Here is a 13290-nt window from a genome sequence, read left to right as displayed (position 1 = left end):
AATGACAAATGAACAACACACCAATCATGTACAACCAATTGAACACATCTCAAAAGGAAAAGTATAAAGTCAAAAAGGAGCTTAAGTTATAGGGTGAACTAATCACATTTGGTAGTTTGTTATTCTTTAAGTGTTGTCTATCTCCATGAGTTACATAATTAGGTTCTACCTATTTTAATGTGGCACAAAAATTATACCAGGGATAGATTCATACATTACATATTATTAATCTCACAAGATTAAACATCCATTTACCACTAGGGTTTCCTTTTCATTTATATTATTAAACAAATAAATTATCACATAAACTAACCTATAGCCTAAGCATAAAATTAGAATGCACAAACAATGAATGATCCTAATTTTATTGAACAGAGAATAATTCTATGAACATTTTGCAATTCGAATCACTCAATTTGGAGTTTATATGCAAAAGATATGAAATAAACAAGTTTTGAAGTTTAAAATACAAAATTAGGCCTAAATCTATGATTAAACAAAAGCCTAGGGTTCAATCTACAAGATTACAGGGGCCTGCGCGCGAAACTGAGTGACGACAAGTTCTATTACCCGAGAATTGGGGGTTATTTTTACAAAACGGAAACCGAAGGGGTATCGGGCCTTCCCAACCGTCAGATCTCACATAGACGGCTAGGATTAGAACTCGCGGGGTGAGCGCACGGGCGCGCAGACGCAGATGCCTGGAATGCGGGGTCCACGGGTCAGCGACTCAGGCGAGCGGACGGCTGGGTGCCAGGGCGCCAACGTCTGATGGGTGGGGCTACGGCAATACCGGGCTCGCTGGTCAGTGGCGCGGGGCAAGCGTGGGCGCGACGGTGAGGACACACTCAGGGGCGGGGCCCACCAGGCGGCGACACAGAGCGGGGAGAAAGGGTTAGGCGCTGCGCTGACGCGTGGGACCTAGGGTCCACCGGTCAGCGAGCACGAGAGGGGAAAGAATAGGGGGGAAGAAGTGAGGTTGATGGGTGGGTCCTCCTTGTTAGGACCATCGTCTTCCTCGATTGCGCGCACGGCGTGAGCGCCATGGCCGGAGCCGGCGACTCCACGCGGGCGAAGAAGGCACAGGGCTGTTGCGGTTGGCCGGGGAGTCTTGGTACAACGGCGCGGTACCGATACCAGCGATCACCGGCAGCTATGCGATATCCTGGCCCCAGTGGATGGGATATCCTGGCCCAAGGCTTAATAGAATTAATAGAGTACTCATATCAATAAGGTGCATCTTCTTTTTCGGAAGCCTATCTCGAAAAAACCTCCAAGTTAAGTGTGCTTGGCTTGGAGCAATTTGGGATGGGTGACCAACCGGGAAGTTTCTCGGGTGCGCACGAGTGAGGACAAAGTGCGCACAAAAGACTCGTGTTGATCTGTGGGGACGATATATGATCTTAGAGAGCTGCCAGGAGTAAGTACCGTCGGTCCAGGGATTGAACGGGGTGTTACAAGTGGTATCAGAGCCGACCCTCGAGGTTTCACGGGCGTGTGTGGGCTAGGGGGTTCGGGTATATGGCTTATGGCGCATGTGGGGTCAGAGTTGTCACATGGTATGGCATATGACGACACTAGACACACAGACATGGCTAGGAGGGAGGTTCCTAGATTGGGGTTGACTAACGAGGACGTCGGTCTTATAAGGGGGGTGGATTGTGATATCCTGGCCCCGGTGGATGGAATATCCTGGCCCAAGGTTTAATAGAATTAATAGAGTACTCATATTAACAAGGTGCATCTTCTTTTTCGGAAACCTATCTCGAAAGAACCTCCAAGTTAAGGGTGCTTGGCTTGGAGCAATTTGGGATGGGTGACCGACCGGGAAGTTTTCTCGGCTGCACATGAGTGAGGACAAAATGCGCACAAAAGACTCATGTTGGTTTGTGGTGACAATATATGATCCTAGCAAGCTGCCAGGAGTAAGTACCGCTGGTCCAGGGATTGGACGGAGTGTTACAGGCTAATTGACGGAACAGAGAAAACGGGGGGAGAAAGAAAGAGAAGTCCAGCGGGGAAATTCACCTCGGGTGAGGCGAGAACGACGGCAAGGCTTTGCCTAGCGGTGGCGGAGCACGGTCGGGGACGGCGGCCGAGCTCTGCTAGGGGCAGATTCAGGCGCAGGAGGCCTGGCGACGGGGGAGCTCTGGCGAGCTTGAAGAACGGGCACGTGCAGTTCAGGTGAGTGTGCAGGGGCGAAATGAATGAGGCAGAGGGGAAGTGGGTGCGTTGGGGAACTTGAGGAGGGCGGTCGAGACGATGGTTTGGCGCTGGGGGCTACATGGGTGCGGCGGTCTCGGCGTGCGTGCGCGTGGTCCGCGCGGGTGGGCGGTTGAAGGAGGGGAGGGGACTGGCAAGCGGGCCCCACGGAATAGCGACACAGACGCACGAGCGCACAACGGGCCAGGGCGCTGACAAGGTGGCCCCACTGGGCAGAGAGGGAGAGGGCCGACGAGCTAGCTGGGCGCGGCGCCGATAGGACGGGCCCACATGGCGGTGAGAGCGGGGAAGGGGGAAGGTGGGCGTGCGCTAGCGGGCCATGTGGAGCGAAAGGCCGGAATAGGGGGAGCTGGCTTCTTCGGTATTTTCATTTATTTCCGAATTTCTAATTCCTTATATTTTCTTTAGTGAACTCAATTCAATTTCAAGCCAAGTTTCAAATTCAAACCAATTCAAACATGTGCATCAATTCAAAGAATATTTTAGGCTCAGCATGATGCAACAAATCATGACTCACATAAGTTTTGAGAAAATAAATAATAAATCCCTCACTTAATTAACCTAATTCTACTCAAAAGGAAGAGAGAGAAAGAGACTAGAGAGAGAGACAAAGGGTAACACCTGAATTTGGTAGGCACTTAGAGAAGAAATTTTATACCCCAAATTCAGGGTGTTATAAACCTATCCCCCTTAAAAAGATTCTCACCCTCGAGATTTAGGGTTGGCTAGCAAAGAGTTTAGGGTACTTGGTTTTCATCTCAACTTCTCTTTCCTAGGTTGCTTCTTCCTTTGAGTGATGGCCCCATTTGACTTTGCAATCCTGATGGTGCTCCTTCGAGTGACCCGGTCTGCTGTCTCAGAATCTGAATGGGCTTCTTAATGTATGTCAGATTTTCTTGAACTTCAAGGTCCTTTGTTGGTAACTGCTCTTTCAGCACTCGCAAGCATTTCTTCAGTTGAGACACATGGAACACATCATGCATGGATGATAGGCTTTCTGATACGCTGAGTTGATATGCTACTTCTCCACGTCTTGCTTGGATCTAGTACGGTCTGATGTATTGAGGTGCTAGCTTGCCCTTGACTCCGAACCTTCTGATTCCTCTGACAGGTGACACTTTCAGGTAGACATAATCTCCTACTTGAAAACTCAATTCCCTTCTTCTAGTGTCAGCATAGCTTCGCTGCCTGGACTACGCTGTCTTCAGATTCTCTCGAACCATTCTGATGTACTCTTTAGCTTCAAGTAAAATGTCTGGATCGAACACCTGCCTTTCGCCGGGCTGGTCCCAATGCTGCGGAGTTCTACAGTTCCTCCCATAGAGTGCTTAGAATGGTGACATCTTCAGACTGGCTTGGTAGCTGTTGTTGTAGGAGAATTCCGCATACGGTAGTCTCCTGTCCCAACCTAATTTGTCTTGCAATGCACAAGCTCTCAACATATCTTCAAGAATCTGATTGGTTCTCTCTGTTTGACCATCTGTCTGCGGGTGATAAGCTAAACTGAAATTTAAATGTTGAGAGCTGCTGCCAAAAGTGAGAAGTGAATTGGGTACCTCTGTCTGATACTATCTTCTTTGGAACACCATGCAAGCATACAATTCGAGACATATATAGTTCTGCCAACACTGCACTGTTATAGGTGGTCTTGATTGGTATGAAATGGGCCGCCTTTGTCAAACGGTCCACTACTACCCAGATGGAGTCATAACCAGCACGAGTGCGGGGCATACCAACTATAAAGTCCATCCCAATCCCATCCCATTTCCACTGAGGAATCTGCAACGGCTGCAACAAACCTGCGGGTCTTTGATGCTCTGCCTTGATCCTCTGACAACTGTCGCATACAGCCACATACTCTGCTATCTCCCTTTTCATTTCATACCACCAGAATCTCTTCTTCAGGTCTTGGTACATCTTTTTGCTGCCATGGTGTATGGAATACGATGTCTCATGAGCTTCCTTGAGAATCAGTTCTCGGATTGATTTGATGTCGGGAACGCATAGTCTATCCTTGAACCATACCACTCTTTCTGTGTCTTCACAGAAGTCTTTGCCTTTTCCATCTATCATCATCTATCGAATCTCGTTGATCTTCTCATCGTCTTTCTGACCTTTCCTGATATCTTGCTCTAGAGTGGGTTCCAGCTCGATTGTCACTCCTTGAGTGTTGTTTAGAAATCCTATACTTAGCCTGTCGAATTCCTTGGCTACCTCATACGACATCGAGTGAGCGACCATCATGTTGATTTGGCTCTTTCGGCTCAAAGCATCTGCAACCACATTAGCTTTGCCTGGATGATAATGTATCTCCAACTCATAGTCTTTGATTAGCTCCAGCCATCTTCGCTGCTTCATATTCAACTCTGACTGGGTGAAATTGTAACACCCCTGGTGTTACTAGAACTAAAACTTGAGCATGGCATCATATGCATTGATATGTCATTATGTTTGTTACACCTAGAATGCATCTACTAGGTTAAAAACTTCAAAACAAATGTGATGTGATGTCTTGAAGTACTTTTTAACCCTAGAGTAGGGTATCTAACCGTGGGTTTGGGGTATAGGGGTATGTGTGACACCAAATTGAGTATTACCTCAAAAGTTATTGAAAGTGTTCATAAGAAACTAAGTTTGGTGGATTTGAGTGGCACAAAAACCCTAGAGCACTCAAAACCCTAAATGGAACCCTAGAAACTCTAATTTGTGCCCTATATGGTGACTTCAATTTCTATACACTTTTGGACCAAAGTGTATGTAGCAAAGTGGTAGAATATAAAAAACAAAGTAACTTTTACATTGGAGGATTTTCAAGTATGGTGGAGCAAATTAGAGAAAATGGCAAAAGTTTACAAGTGCTTCAAAATTGGGACCTTGAGAACAAGTGACATTGAGCCAACTTTGGGCTCCTGTAGCTTTTACTCCATAAGGATTTTGTGGTTGGTCACCATAACAAAGTTGTAGGGCTACTATAGGGGTACAAGTTCAATTGAGAAACCTAACCCTAAAACCATATGAAATCCAATGAAAAACACATCCCAAAGTAAAGCTAGCAGAATTCTGAAATTTCAGATAGGGAACAGTAATCTGAAAACCTGTAATGCAGTGTTTTGTGCTAGGTTTGAAGTCCTTTTGTGACCAATTTAGGGGGGTTTAAGGTTGTGAGTTATGTAAACAAATTAGAGGCCATCAAAAGGTGATTAAGTGTTCTTAAGATAAGTGGGCTTGATCCTGTGCAAAAATTAGGGGAAAGGATGCTCAAAGTTGTGCTGTCAGGCTCATGGATTCTGACTGACGATCAGGGAGATTTACACTGAATTTCTGCCTGTCTGATCAACTATGAGGCCTTGCAGGGCCTATCCTATGTGATTAGGTGCCAGGTTGGTTTAAGCAAAGTTGGAGAGATAGTATTCATGATCAAATTTTATTAGGAGAGCTTGGCTTGATGTCATATAGATTTAGAAGATAAGGGTGCTCAAACTGCCTCTGTCAAAAAGGGAAAATCAGATGAAGACTGAAGATCAAAGTTCCGAAAACTGGAATGGTACCAGTGTGATGCAGCTTGTTTTTTAGTACTATAACTTGTAATCTATGAGGTTTAGGTCCAAGAACTCTATAGTAACTTTGCAGATCCTTGACTAGTGAACAAATTCTGTTAATAGAGATTGATCTGTTCTTAACCACAATAAAGAGAAAAGGGTGACTGAAAGGGGGGAGGTCAGTCAAGTGCTGTAGATTCAAAAGTGCAGAAATATCTATCCCTGATCTTTTCCCCTTGCCGTGTCCTACTTTGGTGTAGAGTGAAGATAGAGATGAGGAGATGGTAGGGATATTCAGAACTTTGGCCATCACTGAAATATCACAAGTCTGAAATATCTGCTGCAGTGCCATCTTATCTCATTTGCTGTAATCCCATGGACCCAGCCATCTCTTGATATCCAGAGTTCTCTGGCATATCCAGAGTTCTCTTTGCAGAGTTCATGGGATATCCAGAGTCACGCCTCCACACCCATGCACTCTCTGGCATATCCAGAGTTCTCTTTGCTGTAATCCCATGAACCCAGCCATCTCTTGATCTTTTCACTGCCTATTTAAGAATAACCGAGGGGGAAGAAGTGGGAGTAAAGGAGAGATCCTTACCTATGTCATCAACCACGGTGTGTAGCTTCAACATAGTTTTGTTGCCTCCCCTTACCCAAACTATACCCTGGACACGCCCAAATTCTCTGGTCAAGTGACTCAACGTGTCTGGTGACCACGTCGCCGACGCCTCAACCTCATACTGGAGGAGGAGCAGAGAGCAAGATGGGGTCCGGATCTTTCCTCAAGGTGCTGGCCAAGAACTTCGATGTCCTTGCCGGGTATGATTGTTTGTTCATCCTTTTGATTTCGCCCCCAGGCGATTCATTGGTTCTAGGTTCAGCGTTTTCCCGCGATGTGTTTTGTAGGGTTCGATGTAGATTCTGTACGAGCGACCGATCTTGATCCCTATTTTTGTTGTACCAAGCGGCATGGCGAAAGTGTGCACGACGGGAATCTTTCTTTTCGGGTTGTTGGGATGCTATTGGCAATGGATGAACGCGTTTGGCTCCCTCTTGCCTGAGGTCTCAGTGTTTCGATGAAACTGTGTGACCGGTAGTTGTCGCTACATACTTGATTTTGCGAAAATCCTAGGTCAATTGATTGGTAGGATCAAGTCTGGGTTTTACTGCAAAATCTTACCAATATTTGTGGAAGGAAACTCACTCCAAAACCAAAAGGTTTCCTTTTTGTTTGGTAGATAATAGTAATCAACCCGGGGATCTTGGAACTGTTTGTATAGTGGTATTGGAATCCAAATCCTTCAAATTTACTTCAAAAATTCCACCACAATACACTAGATATTTCAAGGTTTCCATGCTAGGTCTTGAACTTATACGGTTTGTGCTACTGAGCAGTATCCTGATTCCAATGTTTAGTGATTTTGCTTCTGATCTAATATTTAATCTTGCTTTGTGCCATTTTGTTCTGTTGAAGTCTACCATGTTGTGCTTCTGTAGCTTGGCCCTAGTTTTGTTGTTGGCTACATTCCCTGGATCCACTACATAAGATTGCTCCACTATCATGACTTGTTATTTATGGGGTGCTTTTGTACACCCAATACGAACTTTGGCATGCCTGCAGACTGAGTGCTGCAGAACTAAGTGGTTTATTAGCATTAGGTATATAGCTTGGATTCAAATAGTTTTGGAAAGAGCCGATGCATTAAAGAAACTGTAAAACATGGCAGCTGTTAGCTATATGACTGAGATAGATTATCAAATCATGTCAATGTAATTCTAAGTTTCTAGTGTCCCTTTGTTCGACAATGTTTTCTTGTTGTGATAATGAGTTAATCTTTTCCCTTGTTTTTCTTTTCAGGCCAGTCATATCACATGCTTATCCTCTGTAAGTATCTCCTTTGTCGTTAGTTGACTGTCTCAGTTTTTCCCTCTTGATACTATGTCCAGGGGCTAAGCCAGGATTTGAATTTAGGGGGTTAGCTTATTTGCATGATGATTAGCTCAAATAATTAGTGGCTTAGGGGAGCATTGGGGGACATTACAGAGAGCCTGGAGCAATGTTACAGTGGTTCCTGACTATGTCCCAGCCTCTGGCTCCCTATCTTCGCCCCTGACTATGTCACTCGATCGCAGGAGTAAATAGGAAATTGGAGTCTGGAGTTGTGGCTAAAGACTCTAGAGTCCAAAGATTTTATACTTAGCAGAGCTAAAATCGAATATATGAGATGTGATTTTGGTACTGCTAGACATGAGGAAAGAGATGTTAGTTTTTTTTGTCCAGGAAGAATATTTTTCAGTATTTATGATCAATATTGTAGAGAGATGGGGATATTAATGGAAATGTTAGCCATAGAATCAAAACATAGTGAGTGAAGCGACATCAAACATCTGGCGTTTTATGTGACAAAAATACCACAAAAGCTAAAAGATAAGTTTTATAGGACGGTGATTCGACTTGCTATATTGTATAGTGCAAAATGTTGGCCTACAAAAACACGACATGTTGAACAGATAAGTATCGGTGAGGGATTGGGGGTATCGATGGACAGGAACACCGGCCGAGGGTCTCTGCCCACGACCGAGCAAGAGGAGGGTTTCTCCCTTCTAATTCTTGCTTGCTTTATTTCTCATCCATTGATTACATAAATAGGCCGGTTGGCTGCCCCTATCTAGCTAGAGATCCTTATGTCCTTAAAACACTCCTAAAAACTCTCAACAAACTACTAACTGATAACCTTCCTAGATAATCTCAACTAATCTCCTAAATAATCTCAACTAATCTTCTAATTTTATCTCTAACTATCCTTATCTAATCCCCTTGGAGGGCCCATGGTTGCTGCCGTCGCAGCCCCTCCGTGGGCCTCCTTAGGCCCTGACACTACACCCCTCCTGGACAAGCAGCTCGTCCTCGAGCTGCAGCATGACGGGTGCTCAAATACTGAGTCTACATGACCCAAAACCAGACACCTAGAAGACAAGTCTTTTACATCTCGACTTATCTTATTATTCTGAATCTGAATTTTTTTTGACCCCATAAGATAAGGCGGACACCCTCCGTGCATTGGACTTGCACATGTGCAGCCACCTGGATCCCATGGACGCCATCTAGACGAAAGGGGAGTACATAGACGGGCACCTGGAGTAGGTCGCAACAATAACTAGTGGAGGCGCCCTCGTCGCGGCCGGTAGCGAAATGTGGTGGCGCTAAGTAGTGCGCCCTTGCCGATGACGAGGGGAGTGCCTTCCTTACTGTCGCTGCCGTAGAGTTGAATTTCGTCGCCCGCGTGACACGTACCATGCTCGCACTTGGAGATAGCGGCCCGGTGCCGCTGCTGATGGTCGTCCGACAGGGCGAGGTTGCGCCCTCGTGTGCCGAGGTCCACCGTCACCAAGGCTGCCTCGAGCATCTGCCGACGCATCTCCCGCACTCTCTGTCGTGCAAGGAAGCCACGAGCAGCAGCTTGTATGCCTATAGCCGCCGACGTCTGGAGTCGTGCGGACAACGCTAGCTAGTGCTGCTCATGTTGCACTACTGCCTTGATTTGCAACAGCCCTTGCTCAACCTTCTGGAGCATGGCTTGCATTTTTGCGAGTTCAGCCCTTATGTTGGTCCACAAGTCCGCCATCGATGGAGCTGGTGATTGCTGAGCCATGGCTGCCCCTAGTGGCGTCGCCCATGGGGACGGAGACGCCATCAACGAAGATGATGTGGCGAAATTTGGTGTTGTCCATAGGGATGGGCACGCCGGCGTCCAAGGTGTGGTGACAAAATTGGCAGGCGATGCTGCCCATGGAGATAGGGACACCGGTTGCCAGGATGGCGTGACGAAGGTGGCATGCGGTGCAGCCCATGGAGATGGGGATGTCTGTAGGATTACGGGGAGGCTACGCTAGCGCAAAACAAAAATTTCAACCCCATAATACCAAGAACTACTGCGGTTATAGGTCATGGAGTTACCACTAGACGCGCAGAGCAGCGGAAGACGTCTCGATGTAGATGAACGCGTCGAGCAGTGCCGTGCAGTCGTCGGCGTCCTTCACGTCCTCGCACGGTTCGTCCTAGTGCTCCAGATGCAGCACCTCCGAGGTATCCACACGTACAGGGAGGAAGCGCCGCGTACCGAATTGCTAGGTTCGCGACGGCGGCTTGGCGAGGGCGAGAGGTGAGCGGCGGCTGCTCGTTTGCTGGTGGCAAATTAGGTTCAACCTAACCGCGCCCCCGCCCCTCATTATATAGGCGTTATGGTGGGCTTCTGACACCGAGGCACATCATTAACCCTAAAGCCCAGTCTAATTTCGGATCTAATCCGAGTTAGGCTTCCTTCCCCTTAAGTGTGTGACCCTATAGGTTCACGTACAAATAGACATAGCCCGAGTACTCTTACTTGGCCCAATAATTGACAGCGGCCTCTAGCAAGACATGTCAACTCCTATGTGCACGTAAAGATCATATCAGACGAACCATTGCAACATTACGTACATGTTGTTCCCTTTGTCTCACGATATTTGGTCTGGCTCTAAGCTGACCTCTCTTTCTCGATACTGTGATTTGGAATCCTTTCAATGGTTAACTCTTAACCCTAGCACGGCCATGCATTTCTTGATCCAATCACTCGAGGGGCCCAGAGATATCTCTCTCACAAAGAGAGGGACAAATTCCATCTTGACTGACCATGCCTCACATCATGCTTCCTGACAAACCCAAAACTACCTTTATAACTACCTAGTTATGGAATAGCGTTTGATAGTCCCTAAGTAAGTCAATTCACATCTTGAGAACATGCGACAATCTAAGGTCTAAGGATACAGTATTCATGTTGCAAAAAGAGAACTATATTACAATATCTTACGTTGGGTCGGTCCAGCCTCATGTCATACATGCGCCCACATTATTAGTTTAACATCTCCATGTTCATGACTTGTGAAATGTAGTCATCAACTAATACATGTGCTAGTCATCGACTCTGACTAGGGACATCATTTAGAATAACCATATAAGTAAAGAATCTCACAAACAATTCACATAATTGCTAATCAATACAAGGTGCCTTCCATGGATATTCAATTAAGCAATATATATATCATGGATACAAAGAAATATGCTCATCTCTATGATTATCTCTAGGGCATATTTCTAACAATGTCGGTTGCCAGGACGGCGTGACGAAGGTGACATGCGGCGCAATCCATGGAGATGGGGACGCCGGTTGATAGGATGACGCCGTGAAATTGGCAGCAGAAGCCATGGGATCAGATCGAAACCCAAGCTATCCGATACCATATGTTATGGTCGCTAGATCGGTGAGGGATTGGGGTATCGATGGGCAGGAACACCGGCCGGGGGCCTCTGCCCACGGCCGAGCAAGAGGAGGGTTTCTCCCTTCTAATTCTTGCCTGCTTTATTTCTCATCCATTGATTACATAAATAGGTCGGCTGGCTGCCCCTATCTAGCTAGAGATCCTTATCTCCTTAAAACTCTCCTAAAAACTCTCAACAAACTACTAACTGATAACCTTCCTAGATAATCTCAACTAATCTTCTAATCTTATCTCTAACTATCCTTATCTAATCCCCTTAGAAAGCCCATGGTTGCTGTTGTCGCAGCCCCTCCGTGGGCCTCCTTAGGCCTTGACAAAATGTGTATGTTACATTGGATTTGTGGTCATATAAAAAGGATTGAATCCAAAACGATGATAAATGTGATAGGTTAAGGGTAGCACCAATTGGAAAAAAACTTGTTCAACCTCGGTTGAAATAGTTTGATATGTCCAACGAAAACCTTTAGAGGCACTAGTGTGTAGTAGGATGCTAAGGCGCGATAGTAATGGGAAGAGAGGTAGGAGAAAGCCGAAGTTGATAACTTGATATAAGAAGAGACAAAAGAAGACTTGAAAGGATAGAATATAACCTTGAATAGGAGTGCATCAAAAACAGTTATCCATATACCCAAACCTTGACTTGCATTTTATGTTGGGTTTCAACTCTAGCCTACTCCAACTTGCATGTGACTAAAATGATTTGTTGATGTTGTTGTTGATGATGACACTATGTGAGCACTATTGTCATATTTCTAATCATTTTCTGTTTTGGCAACTTTGCAGATATGCTTCTGTTAGAGCGATAGAGACAAAAAATCCTGTAGATGATCAGCAGTGGCTCACTTACTGGGTGTTGTACTCATTTGTCACTTTGTTTGAGCTAACTTTGGCTCCAATTATCGAGTGGTAAATTACGCTTTTGGTCATGTCCCAATGTGTTCATTTTTATGGTTTTTGTGGCCTTTGTGATTATTTGCAAACATTATTGGTGGTGCATGGATATAGATGTGTTTGGTGCATCAAGTTGGTGAAAAGGAAACTAGATATGCTCACTTTAGATCTTTATTTGCAGGCTTCCATTTTGGTCATATGCAAAACTGTTCTTTAACTACTGGTTGGTATTACCTTGGTTCAATGGTGCTGCTTATGTTTACGACCATTTTGTGCGGCCAATGTTTGTGAACCACCGAATAGTGAACATATGGTATTGTTCCAAGAAATGAGAAGCTAGGTAAATCTAATGATGTGCTATCAACTGCAGAGAGATATATTGAACAAAATGGACCTAAAGCATTTGAGAAGCTCATCAGCAAGGTACTCCTGTTCTGAACTGATTTTTGTTTAACTGAGGTACACCCCATTTCCATGCAGCAGTCTAAAAATATCACAACAAATAAGAAATAAGAAGAGAATTGTGACTCCATCGGTCCATCCATAGGTTAGTCAAGCATGATTCTCTGATTCAGAGCATCAATGTCCACCAAAGGCGACACCTACCTAAATTACAAAAGTAACATGCATTACAACCAACAGAACAACGTAATGTAGAGAGCCTTGATGCAACAACAGTGCCTGACTCTTGGGCCACCCATCTTCTCTGTTAGATTATGTGTGCGTGAGTGTGTGTGGGCCGGCACCACTGTTGGGCTGCCGGCCTATTAGGGTTAGGGTTGAGTCTATATATTGTACCCCATCACTCTATGCAATACATCCAACAGTTCACTCTTCTACATGGTATCAGACTAGGTTTAGGGTTTTCCTCCCACCTCCAGCAGTCGCCGGCTGCCCCAAACCCCACAGTCGCCTGCCCTAGGTCCAGCTGCCGCTTCGGGAGGCTCATCCTTCCCTCTCGGGGCGGCTCCCTTCCCAGTCGCGTCGGCCACGACAGGCCACATCCCAGCTGCCGCTGCTCGTGCTCCCCACCATCGGCCGCTCGGGCTCACCTTCCCTGCCCACAGCGCGGGCGCGACCGCGGCCCTCCTCCCCCGCCCCGACCTCCTCCAGCCCCGGTTCCCCATCGCGCTAGGCCACCGCGACTCCCTCCGCTCCGACGCGCGTGACGTTGAGGGCAACCTTGGAGCCCGTGGCGGCCGCCTCTGAAGCCGAATGTAGCGCGCGCGTCGTACATGGGGGAGCTCGCGACGTCTTCCTCGCCCCCGCCGCCCGCCGTGCTATAGGTGGTCTTCGTCGACAGCGAGCAGAGCCT

At 46.3% G+C, this 13290-nt stretch overlaps 1 pseudogene; it reads left to right on the top strand.

The window, feature by feature from the left end:
* The first annotated feature begins 6090 nt into the window (after nucleotides 1-6090).
* On the top strand, nucleotides 6091-12661 carry LOC103638209 (HVA22-like protein a; annotated as a pseudogene).
* Nucleotides 12662-13290: the final 629 nt, after the last annotated feature.

This window comes from Zea mays, chromosome 9 (assembly GCF_902167145.1).
Source record: "Zea mays cultivar B73 chromosome 9, Zm-B73-REFERENCE-NAM-5.0, whole genome shotgun sequence".
Lineage (NCBI taxonomy): Eukaryota > Viridiplantae > Streptophyta > Magnoliopsida > Poales > Poaceae > Zea > Zea mays.
Note: the sequence above shows the minus strand (reverse complement) of the source record. Positions and strands in the feature narration are given on the sequence as shown.